The sequence below is a fragment of the Oryctolagus cuniculus genome, chromosome 4, assembly GCF_051225735.1.
Source record: "Oryctolagus cuniculus isolate XC-2025 breed Fujian yellow rabbit chromosome 4, ASM5122573v1, whole genome shotgun sequence".
NCBI classification, from domain to species: Eukaryota; Metazoa; Chordata; class Mammalia; order Lagomorpha; family Leporidae; genus Oryctolagus; species Oryctolagus cuniculus.
In genome coordinates, this window is record NC_142870.1 from 88,840,234 (window position 1) to 88,853,491 (window position 13,258).

General features: G+C 39.0%; 1 protein-coding gene across 6 annotated transcripts in view; it reads right to left on the reverse strand.

Annotated features, from left to right (window-relative positions):
* IL1RAP (interleukin 1 receptor accessory protein) overlaps positions 1 to 13,258 on the reverse strand; it is a 161,943-nt gene that overhangs the window by 64,826 nt on the left and 83,859 nt on the right. The gene's annotated exons all lie outside the window — the stretch shown is intronic.

A 13,258-nucleotide genomic window follows, 5' to 3' on the forward strand; every position in this document is an offset into this window, starting at 1 on the left:
GAATAGAAGTATAATGCCAGAAACATACACAATTTTAGATATCTTAGTTGTCACATTAAAAAAATAAAGAGGCAGATGAAATTAATAGAATAAATTTTGGTGAATTTTTGTTAAATGTATATAAGTATACCAAACATAAAAATACATTTATGAGCTATTTAATATTTATAATTTTGTAATACATCTTTAAACTCAATGTTTGAACATCAATAGTGCACCCTAATTTTGCCCACTCATGTATGTCTACTGGAGAACAGAACTGTATATTTCAAGAAGTTAAGAGTCCTTGGCAATACCCACTGGGGTTCAAACGTGCTAGAATTTCAAGGACTGAGAGTCAAATATAATTTGTAATTTTTTTACATTTATTTATTTATATTTGAAAGTCAGAGAGACAGAGCAAAGTTTCCCATTCACTGGTTCATTCCACCAAATGCCTGCAATGGTAAGGGCTGGGCCAGGCTGAATTGAGACTCCCACATGGGTTTCAGGGACCCAAGTACTCAAGTCATCATTTGCTGCCTCCCAGGGTGTGCATTGCTGCAAAGTTCTCATCAGAAGCAGAGCCAGAACTTGAACCTGGGCACTATGATACGAGATGTGGGTGTTCAAAGAGTCATCTAAATCATGGTGCCAAACACCCGCTCCACAATTTCTTTTTATAATGTAATCACGTGTATTCAGGAGAAAAACATTATATCTTTCCTTGCCTTAAGAGTGGTATCTGAATGGAGGGCTCTAAAAGTTACCACGTGAATGCAAAGCAGAGTGCAGTGCTGATGGAGTCTAGTGAAGCTCCAAACAGTCATCTTAAAACAGGTATCTTTTTTTTTCTATCATCCCTAACATAAATGTACACACATGCATATGTATGGGTGTATGTATATCTACACATAATTTTACTTTAATTAAATATATTTTTAAGTTTGTGTATTTATTTATTTATTTATTTGGAAAGGAGACAGAGAAAGAGAGAAAGGGAGAAAAGGAGAAAGGGAGAAAGGAAGGAAGGAAGGAAGGAATGAAGGTAGGAAGGAAGGAAGGAAGGAAGAGAGAGAGAGGAAGGGAGGAAGAGAGGGAGGGAGGGAGGGAGGGAAAGAGGGAGGGAGGGAGGGAGAGAGAGAGAGGAAAGCAAAGAAAGGGAAAAAAAGAGTTATTTCAAGTTCATCCTTCTGATTCATTCACTCCCCTAATACCTGCAGTGGCTGGGGGTTGGTCCAGTGGTCAGAGTTAGGAGCTAGGAACTAATTTTAAGTGTCACAGCTCAGGGGCAGGAGCTCAAGCATTTGAGCCATCATTATTGCCTTCCAGGGACTACATTGGCAGGAAGCTGGAGAAACCAGAGCTGGGAACAAAACCTAGGAACTTCAATATGTAACACAGGTATCTTAACCTCTAGGCTAAATAAACCCTCCTGGTAGCTTTTTTTTACATCATTTGATTCTTCAGTTAAATTTATAAAGTTCCAAGCATTAAAAAAATTGTTTTCATCTACAATGATTTTTTTCTATGATAACAGCATTCACAAATTAAATAACATATTTTATAAGTAGTTATTAAAGCAGAAATATGAAATTTTATTGGAATTCAAGCCTTAATAATGGGCTAATTTAGAATGAGAGGTATCTGGCTTTAGTTCAAAATTGTTGGCTTACATCTATGCACTTAAGAAATTTGTTCCTAACTAGAAGCAAATGGAATTTAGTGCTAGCAAGTCACTCAACTGTTTAAACACTTTTTGAGCTATATGCCCAGTTTACATCTTTTAAAATATTTATTTATTTATTTATTTATTTGACAGGCAGACTGAGAGGTGGGGGTTGAGATGGAGGGGAAAGAGAGGGAAGGAGAGAGAGAGAGAGAGAGGGAAGAGAATGAGAGAGATACATCTTCCATCTGCCAGTTCACTCTCCAAATGCTGCACTGGCCAGAACTTGTCCAGGCCAATGGCAGGAGTCAGGAACTCCACCTGTGTCTCCCACATGCATGGTAAGGACCGAAATATTGGGCTATCTTCTGCTGCCTTCCCAGTTGCATTATAAGGGAGCTGAAACACAAGAGAAGCAGCAGGCACTTTAACCTGCACTCAGATATGGGACGCTGGCATGACAAGTAGACTTAACCTGCCTCCACAATACGGGCCCCCAAGCCAGTTTACATTTTTAACAGTAAAAATTACTTATAATTATCACTTAACAACTCTGTACAAGGGTCTGCAAAATCAGCTCTAGTTCTGATCCTCTATACATCTTCACCTCTGCAAATGTGAAACCCTGAGTCTTTCCATTAAGGAAAGCCTGTTTTGCCACCCCTAGAATCTGGGCTGCCCTTGTGAGTTACATCGGACAGTAAAATGCCGCAGAAATAGCCTTGGTTTTCAAAGCTTTTGCCTTTTCTTGTTGAGCCCTGTTACCATGATAAGAACAAGCCCAGGAAAGTGGCAGTAAATAATAGACCACGTGGATTAGAGCTGAGGCGTCATTGGCAGCAGCTGGCTAATATCCAAAAGCACAACTGTCCAACATTACCAAACCTGATCAACAATGCAAAAGGAAGCCCAGTCTATATGAGTGGACTATGGACTGGAGAACACACCTTTCTACTGATGGGCAAAAACACATGCATAACAAATAAAAGGAAGTTTTTCACTGACATTTTTAGCTGTTTATTGAGGCAACATTCTTGCAGTAACAGAAAACTGGTAGAATAAATAAAGTAGTAGTTATTTTAACTTTGGCAAAAGCAAAGAGTTTGAGGCTTTTTGATTTATAAAAAGGAATCCTCACTCGAGTAATGAATAAATCTCTGGGAAGTAAAGCTGTTTTTTTCCAAAACTTCACAAATGACTATTTGTTGCTAAGCTTTCCTTTAGAAACAACTTTTAAAATTCAACATAAAAATAATTGGAAAGATCAAAACATTATATACATCAATGTGTACTGGAATATCTACAATATTTTTATAAAATATCTAATTATTTAAATATATTTTCACTGTCATGCAAAGCTGCAAAACTAGCTCACTGATTATATTATATATGTGAGATTATATATTACAATCATAGTTTTAAGATAAACAACAGATTCCCTTCTTTCTGAAGCTCACTAAAACAAAAATTATTTTTTATGGTATATTCCCAAGTAAAAAAAAGAGCAGGAGAAAAAAACTAAAACAATAGCAACACCAAAACAGACAAATGGTAACAGCTTAGTGGAATTTAAAAGACAAATTGTAGACCAGCAGGGAAAACTGGAGAACAAACCAATCTGGAGAACAAAACAAAGCTGGAGAGAAACCAACATTCAGAATGTTAAAAAGACCCATGAACTAGTCACATCAAAATAAGGAGCCCTTAACTCTGTCCACCCAATATTTCTGGGCTTTCTTCTTAATTATATTGTAAGATTATAGTTTTCTGCAACTCTTAAGCAAGGAGAGGCCAAGTGACTTACTTTGGCCAATAAGCTATAGTCTTACTGTAGTCTCCTATGGATAATTTCACTTTGTATCAAACTTATAATGTGCACCCTATGAGGCATGATGGCTCAAGTACTTGGATAGCTGTCATCCAAATGGATGACTTGGATGGTATTTTGGGTTCCTGGTTTTGACCCGAGTGCTCTCTCTCGCTTTCTCTCTCTATTTCTGTCTCTGTATTTCTCTCTCTTTCGATCTTTCAAATAAATAAAAACAAATAAGTGAAAATAATTGTAATATTTACATTATCCGATGACATCAGCAGTGTGGAGAATTATGCGGAAAAGTAGTTGAAAATAGTTAGCAAAGGATACAAATCAAAGTAAGTATGTGGGAGCTGGTGCTGTGGCACAGCAGGTTAAAGCCCTGGGCTGCAGTGCCAGCATCCCAAATGGGCACTGGTTGGAGTCCCGGCTGTTCCACTTCCTATTCAGCTCTTTGCTATGGCATGGGAAAGCAGTAGAAGATGGCCTTAGTGCTTGGGACCCTGCACCTATGTGGGAGACCCAGAAGAAGCTCCTGGTTCCTGGCTTTGGATTGGTACAGCTCTGGCTGTTGCAGCCATCTGGGGGGTGAACCATAGGATGGAAGAACTCTCTCTCTCCCTCCCCCCCCCACCTCTCTGTCTCTGCCTCTCTGTAACTCTTCCTTTTAAATAAAATAAATAAATCTTTAGAAAAGAAACATAGATGGGAAATGCCAGAGAAAAAAATATTCAAATGTAACTATTCCTGAGGAGATCTAGTGGGAATCAGGAAAATTAAGGCAGAAGGAATACAATGATTTTGTTTTAAGTCTTATAACATATGCACCTTGAAAAAAATCTTGGTGCATAACTTGTTTAAAAATTCTTAAAGTAATTATTAGAAAAAAAGTAGAAAAGATGGAAGGGAGGCAGGGATGGGGTATGAAGAAGATACACACCGTGTAATACAATTAGATAAGTCATTCTTACTGTGCAATCTTCCTAATCACATCTATTTTCTCTTAGAAAAAGTCTTGATTTTATTTTTCATCCCAAAAAATTGTGTTGAGATTCATTGACATACCAGGTATTTCCCTTTCAAATTATATTAAGTATATATTAGCTTAAAAGAGAAAGCAAGAGAGACAGGCAATTTCACCATATTATTTGTTGTTGTTGAGTGTTTTTTTTCTTGGGGGGGGGGGTATGGACAAAATAAGATGTCACTACCCTTTATATTTCATAGAGATATTCTTTGTGTTATTCCCAAAGGCATTTTTTTCTCAAGATTCTGCACTTCTTGAACAAAATTGGATGACGGTAGAGGCAAGAATATTAAATGAAAACTAGCCTCCTTTGTGTGACCCCACTCCAAAATATGTTTCAAATCAGATCACCCCAGCTCAGGTCACAGATCAGTCCTGATATCATGATTCACTCTTAAACAGAACATTGGTAAACTGGAGAGAAAAAGGGAACCCCTAAGGGGGTAAATGATGCCTTTATTAAAGAATACTTTCTGACACCAATATTAGAAAATGCCACTTTGTGTGGCCCCTGGAGATCTTTATAGCCTTGGTAAAGAAGAAGAGTAAAACAGATGATGAGTGACACATAGATATTTGATTGTGTGAAGCAGATGGATGCTAGTTGTGAATGAGGGGCTAGGAAAGCAGAGTGAGCAAAACATCTCAACCACCGGCAGCTACTCGGGTAGGCCAAACCTGGAGGAAGTATGAAGAGGATTTTGGTGATCACAAAGACAGGCTGTGGTAGACTGGCTGGATGCTCATTAATCATGTTTGCTTTCCTTTGGCAGCTGTGAAAATCACATATGGCAATTTTGCTGGGGCCAGATGATTTTGTTCTGGTAAAAGGATGTAGGCAGCAATGCTATGCAACCTGAAACTCCCTGAATAATCTTTGGTGCTCTCTCTCCTCCTTCAAAGAGAGTGTGAAGGCCAGAAGTTTTGCAAAGGTGGTTTTGCAAGATGGTAGGAGCCTTGATTCTTGCCATTGTTTGCAGCAAAGCTACTCAAGAAAATCATCTCTCTTTCAAGGGGCTGTGACATGAGCAAAAAATAAATCTTTATTGTATTTTTTTTTTGCATTTTTTTTTTGACAGGCAGAGTGGACAGTGAGAGAGAGAGAGAGAGAGACAGAGAGAAAGGTCTTCCTTTGCCATTGGTTCACCTTCCAATGGCTGCCGCGGCCGGCGCACCGCGCTGATCCCAAGGCAGGAGCCAGGTGCTTCTCCTGGTCTCCCATGGGGTGCGGGGCCCAAGCACTTGGGCCATCCTCCACTGCACTCCTGGGACATAGCAGAGAGCTGGTCTGGAAGAGGGGCAACCGGGACAGAATCCAGTGCCCCGACCAGGACTAGAACCCAGTTTGCTGGCGCTGCAGGCGGAGGATTAGCCTAGTGAGCTGCAGAGCCAGCCAAACCTTTATTGTATTAAATCCATGAGATTCTTCACAGAAAGGAGCACTGCCTACAGTGACTAATAAAGGAAGAATTTTCCTTTCATAACAAAGGTTGATAATCCAAGATCAGATGCTTTTTTAAAAATAGCATTTATTAAAGATCCTAACATAGCAAAGTTTAAATAGAGATCAACTGCCAAGATTTTTGGCCAATTCCATGTTTTCAATGAAGTTAAAAGCAATACATTTTTAAAGGGAAAAAGTATAATTATATCAGCTGTCTATTATTTTACATAGTATTTCATGGGCCAACTGATTATGTCTATAATGTGAATCATGCTCCTTTACAATAGGGACTGAAAATGTATGCATCAGTATTCGTAAACATTACTCAATGTGGTATTATTACTGTGCTTTTTCTCTGGCATATTTGCCCATTTGTAATTTGTTCTGTGAGTTTTTAAGTTTCAACAGCCAGCCACCTGAGGGTGTTCTGTCAGTTTTTTTTTTTTTTTTAAATTATCCAATGAACAAACAAAAATAAAATCTATGGCAACAGGCTGGGGTGTCATGTAATACCAAATTAGTTATATGATTCACTGCAGGCACCAGCCTCAGGAAAGATAGGGAAGGGCTGCTATGCAAATAGATTTGCCTCTAATAAGAGCAAAGGGAATTTAGCAAATTACTGGCACAGTGAATTACTTTTTTGTTTAAAATGCCCCATTTTTATGCAGTTTACTCCACAGTGGAAGTCCTTTCTAATTTGGCCCCGCAACCTGGGGGACCCACAAAGTCATCATTTCTCTCAGCCAAAGGGCTTCTGAAGGCTGAGCTTTGGTGGCACAGAGGACTAATGGAAATGTGCAAAGCCTCGCAAAGCCAAGTCACTGGAAAATCCAACCCACGCTCCTGACAGCAATTAGCATTTATATAGCAGGGTATACATTTTAACTAATTAATCTCACAACTCCCTCTGGGGCTTTCATGCCCATTCCCACATTACATGCCAGGAAACGGAGACAGAGAGATTAATTGACTTACTTTTGCCTGAGTGGTAGCATAAATAAAAGCCGCCTGAACATAGATCTAGGATGCTTGTCCCAAATCCATGCTCACACAATCAAAGCAGGATATTTCCCACAGGAAAGCTGTTCATATATTTGTATTTGTTCAATATTTACTGAGATCTTGTTGTGAGCAAGGCAAGGCACCATGCTGAGTTTGATGAAAAAGGCACATGTAAGTAAAACACACACACAGACACAAAACCTCAAGACATTCAGGGATACAAATAGAAAGAGTAAAGATTTGAATTTTGGAATGCATAATTAAGGTGGAACTACTTTCCACATGCAATTATTTGTCATGTGCCACTTCCTTGCCATAATCTTGGACAAAGCACTTAGACTAAGTTTCCACATGTAAAATCTACCTATATCAAGGTGTTGTATGAGAATTAAAGTTCCGATTATCTGAAAGGAGCTCAGTATATATCACACGAATCTGCATGACAAATCGGAATGTATCCTACCCTATCAAGAAATTAATCATTGTTAAATAAAAGAAAGCTAAAGACATAAAATTAACTGAGTGAACTGAATTAACTGGTGTAAGAGGCCTCTAAACAGAAACATAAATATTTATATCATATTGCATTATATTATAATAGGGTGGAGATAGGAGGTGGAAGCCCTGAGATTGAGCTAAGATGAGAGTCAGTCCCTTTTCATATTCTGACCTGGAATCCAATCTGGATGAAGCTGCTTTAAAAACTGTCACATCAGCATGTGCTAGCAATCCTGTCTAAGGCTAAGGGCAGAGACTAAATTGAACAGAAGAGCTGGTTTTACATCCATGCTGGTAGTTTTGCTTAATGTTTTCTAGTAGTATGCCTGACTCTCCAGGAAATATTAACCTGGGACTGCAATGAGAAGATGTGTGAGTAAACTGGTTAGCTTGCCTAGTGATGCTAAGTGAGTATCATGAACACAAAGAGCAGATGAGCAGGTAAAGTGCTGACAAGTTTCTGAGGCAAATATAGGAATGCTAGATACTCCAACATCAGCAGGAGCCCTGACAGAGCAGACATGTGGCACAGAGCACAGAGCACAGAGCACAGAGCACCAGGGTGGGGGATTTCAGACATGATTCAGAGACAGGCTATGGCACCTGTTGGCTCTATTCATCCATTTAAAATTTATGTAGTCGAGATCCCATCATGTGCCAAGTACTAACAGAGGTACTTGGGATGCATATGTAAACAAACCACAGGTTTTATGGAGCTCACCTTTTAACCCTAAAGGATTGACAATGAATGATGGAGAGGCTAACTAAGAAAAGTAGATGATAAGTCAATAGAACAAAGAAAAACAGAACTCAGTAAGAAGGGTCAAGAAAGGGGGAGAAATAAGAGAGAAGAGGCAGGAGTACACAGTTGTAATGAGGGGAGTAAGGCAAGGATTTATGACCAATAAAGCCCTTCAACCATTTTGAAACTGTTTCCACATCCAAAAAATGATGCTCATGATGGTGGAAAACCTTAGAACCTGGGGAGTCCTAGGTATGCATTAGATACAATTAATGTTTGAACTTTGATTTTCTATTTGACCTTGGGAAACCATTTCCCAAGGAAGAAGCCCACGTCTGTGGCTCCAACTGCTTGATGGGTCCCAATAACCTTCCCCCACAACACCTTACTCCTCTTTTACAGAATGAGATTTTTCAGTTGGGTACATAGCCATTTAGAATAAAGGTGGTAGTGGGTCCAGCAAGATGGCGGAGTAGGAAGGGAGCACACTGATAGTCCAGAAAGAGACAGTTTAATAAAAGTGGAGATACTGCACGTTCAAGGAAGAGCTGGGGAAGAAACAGCAGAGAAACTTTTCTGGAACTAGTGATTCACAGTGGACCTGCGTGGAGGGCGTGGGAGCCCATGGCTTGGGACACCAGCTGCAGAATCTATGCACCAGCGTTGGAACACGAGGTGAGTCGAACCTCAGTAGCCCGAGACACTGGAGGGAAAGTGGAAGGAGGAGCCTAGAAGGAACAAGGCTTGAAGCCACATGGGGGAAAGTTCACCAGGCTAACAAGAGGAGAGAGGAAAAAAAAAAAAAGGGACTGGTACGGATGCGAGTCTCTCTTTCTACACTCACCTCTCAAAGGAGAGCAAGACAAAGAGCAGGAGCCATTTTGGACATATGTAAAAGCTGCATGACCTAAGGGCAGCACCCGCCCTCAGCCAAGCAGAAAAACCTGACTCTGGGAGGGGGGGTAAAATAACAGGAGGTTAGAACCTAGTGAATGTGTGGAGCTGATAAACTGAGACTGTGAAAAAAGATACGGCGGGTGAGAGAACTCACGGAGTTCACGTGAGTACTCTCCAGAGACGCTACAATTTGGTAACCTTGGGAACCCAGTGGGAGACAGCAGGGGAATTCGAGCCCACACTGAGGGCAGCACAGATTCTTTGTGTGGTCCTTGGGAAAGAGCAGGCAAATGTTACACCCACAGGAGCCAGAGATTGGAAGCTGACTACCTTCAATTCCACTCAGCTGTGTGGAATTATGTCCCTTCCAAATCAAAAAAAAAGAGAGAGAGAGAGAGAGAGAGAGAGATTTACCACATCTAACCTGGGTATGTCACCTCTGGCACACCCTTAACCCTGAAGAGCCAAACAGAGCTCTCTGGCCACACCCATTTCAAGCCTCTAAGGCTTCATCAAAAGCAGAAAGTCCACTTAATACAGTCATAGTATAACAAGAAAAAAAACAGCACAGCGAGGGAAGAAGAATCCAAAGAATATCTCCACAATGCCAAAAAACAAACACAGAAACTGAGGAAACAAGAACAAGGAAGACATTATGATGCCCCAAATGAACAAGACACCCCAAGCCAAGATTATGAAGATGATGAGATGGAAGAAATGCAAGATATGGATTTCAAAAAATTTATGATAAGAACATTTAGAAGCTTTCAAAAACAAATTATTGAACTACAGAAATCTTTAGGATAGAAAATCCTTAGGATAGAAAATCATTTTCATGAAAATGAAATCTTAAGGAGAAAACAAAATGAAACACAGAAACTAGTAGAACAGGAAAGTGTGATAGTGAAGAGAAATCAAAATGAAATGAAGAACTCAATAGATCAAATGAAAAACACATTAGAGAGCCTTAAAAACAGAGTCAGTGAAGCAGAAGAGAGAATATCGGACTTAGAAGACAGAGAACAGGAAAGTATACAGTCAAACCAAAGAAAAGAAGAGGAAATAAGAAATCTAAAAAATATTGTTGGGAATCTACAGGATACTATTAAAAAACCCAACATTCGGGTTCTAGGAGTTCCTGAAGGCATGGAGATAAAGAAAGGATTAGAAGGCCTTTTTAGTGAGACACTAGCAGAGAACTTCCCAGGTTTGGAGAAGTACAGAGACATCCTAGTACAGGAAGCTCATAGAACCCCTAGTAAACATGACCAAAAAGAGATCCTCACCACGACACGTTGTAATCAAACTCACCACAGTGAAACATAAAGAAAAGATTCTAAAATGTGCAAGAGAGAAATGTCAGATTACTCTCAGAGGATCTCCAATCAGACTCACAGCTGACTTCTCATCAGAAACCCTACAGGCTAGGAGGGAATGGTGAGACATAGCCCAGGTACTAAGAGAGAGAAACTGCCAGCCCAGAATATTATATCCTGCTAAGCTCTCATTTGTGAATGAAGGTGAAATAGAGACCTTTCATAGCAAACAGAAATTGAAAGACTTTGTCACCACTCGTCCAAGCAAAAGATGCTTAAAGATGTGTTACACACAGAAACACAGAAACACGGTCATCAATATGAAAGAAGGTAAAGGAAGGAAACCTCACAGAAAAAGATCACAGGAACTTCAAAGCATATATTAGAAAATATCTTTGGCAAATGGCAGGGCAAAGTTACTACTTATCAATAGTCACATTGAACATGAATGGCCTCAACTCTCCAGTTAAAAGACACAAACTGGCTGAATGGATTAAGGAACAAAACCCATCTATTTGCTGCTTACAAGAAACATCTTTCCATCAAAGATGCATGCAGACTGAAAGTGAAAGGCTGGAAAAAGATATACCATGCCAACAGAAATGAAAAAAGAGCAGGCGTAGCCATCTTAATATCAGACAACATAAACTTTAACACAAAAACTCTTAAGAGAGACAAAGAAGGGCACTATATAATGATTAAGGGATCAATTCAACAGGAAGATATAATGATTATCAATGTACATGCAGCTAATTACAGGGTACAAGTTTATTTAAAAGATATGTTAAGGGACTTAAAGGGAGACTTAGACTCCAATACAATAGTAGTGGGGGACATCAATACTCCACTCTCAGAAATAGACAGATCAACTGGACAGAGATCAACAAGGATACAGTAGATTTAAATGACATTATAGCCCAAATGGATCTAACAGATATCTACAGAACTTTCAATCCTACATCTAAAGACTTCACATTCTTCTCAGCAGTACATGGAACCTACTCTAGGACTGACCACATATTAGGCCATAAAACAAGTCTCAGCAAATTCAAAAGAATTAGAATCATACGATGCAGCTTCTAAGACCATAGAGGAATGAAATTGGAAATTAGCAACTTAGGAATCCCTAGAGCATATGTAAACATATGGAGATTGAACAACATGCTCCTGAATGAACTCTGGGTCATAGAAAAAATCAAAAGAGAAATCAAAAACTTTCTGGAAATAAATGAGGATAACAGTACAACATACCAAAATTTATGGGATACAGCAAAAGCAGTGTTAAGAGGAAAGTTTATAGCAATAGGTGCCCAAATCAAGAAATTGGAAAGGCACCAAATAGATGAGCTTTCAACTCACCTCAAGGATCTAGAAAAACTGCAGCAAACCAGACCCAAATCTAGTAGGAGAAGAGAAATAATTAAAATCAGAGAAGAAATCAATAGGATTGAATCCAAAAAAATTTACAAAAAATCAGCCAAACAAGGAGCTGGTTTTCTGAAAAAATAAACAAAATTGACACCCTATTGGCCCAACTAACTAAAAAAAGAAAAGACCCAAATCAATAAAATCAGAGATGAAAAAGGAAACATAACAACAGACACCACAGAAATAAAAAGAATCATCAGAAATTACTACAAGGTATTGTATGCCAGCAAACAGGGAAACCTATCAGAAATGGATAGATTCCTGGACACATGCAGCCTACCTAAATTGAACCATGAAGACATAGAAAACCTAAATAGACCCATAACTGAAACAGAAATTGAAACAGTAATAAAGGCCCTCCCAACAAAGAAAAGCCCAGGACCAGATGGATTCACTGCTGAATTCTACCAGACATTTAAAGAAGAACTGACTCCAATTCTTCTCAAACTATTCAGAACAATTGAAAAAGAGGGAATCCTCCCAAATTCTTTCTATGAAGCCAGCATCACCTTAATTCCTAAGCTGGAAAATTATCCTGGATTGAAAGAAAATTACAGACCAATATCTCTGATGAACATAAATGCAAAAATCCTCAATAAAATTCTGGTCAATAGAATGCAACAACACATCAGAAAGATCATCCACCCAGACCAAGTGGGATTTACCCTTGGTATTCAAGGATGGTTCAATGTTCGCAAAACAGTCAACATGATACACCACATTAACAGACTGCAGAAGAAAAAGCATATGATTATCTGAATAGACGCTGAGAAAGCATTGGATAAAATACAACATAGTTTCATGATGAAAACTCTAAGCAAATTGGGTATAGAAGGAACATTCCTCAATACACTCAAAGCAATTTATGAAAAACCCACAGCCAGCATCCTATTGAATGGGGAAAAGCTGGAAGCATTTCCACTAAGATCTAGTACCAAAAAGGGATGCCCACTCTCACCACTGCTATTCAATATAGTACTGCAAGTTTTAGCCAGAGACATTGGGCAAGAAAAAGAAATTAAAGGGATACAAATTGAGAAGGAAGAACTCAAACGATCCCTCTTTGCAGATGATATGATTCTTTATTTAGGGGATCCAAAGAACTCTACTAAGAGAATATTGGAACTCGTAGAAGATTTTGGCAAAGTAGCAGGATATAAAATCAATGCACAAAAATCAACAGCCTTTGTATACACAGACAATGTCATGGCTGAGAGAGAACTGCTAAGATCAATCCCTTTCACAATAACCACAAAAACAATCAAATACCTTGGAATAAACTTAACCAAGAACGTTAAGGATCTCTAAGATGAGAATTACAAAATCTTAAAGAAACAAACAGAAGAGGATACCAAAAAATGGAAAAATCTTCCATGCTCATGGATTGGAAGAATCAATATCATCAAAATGTCCATTCTCCCAAAAGCAATTTAGAGATTC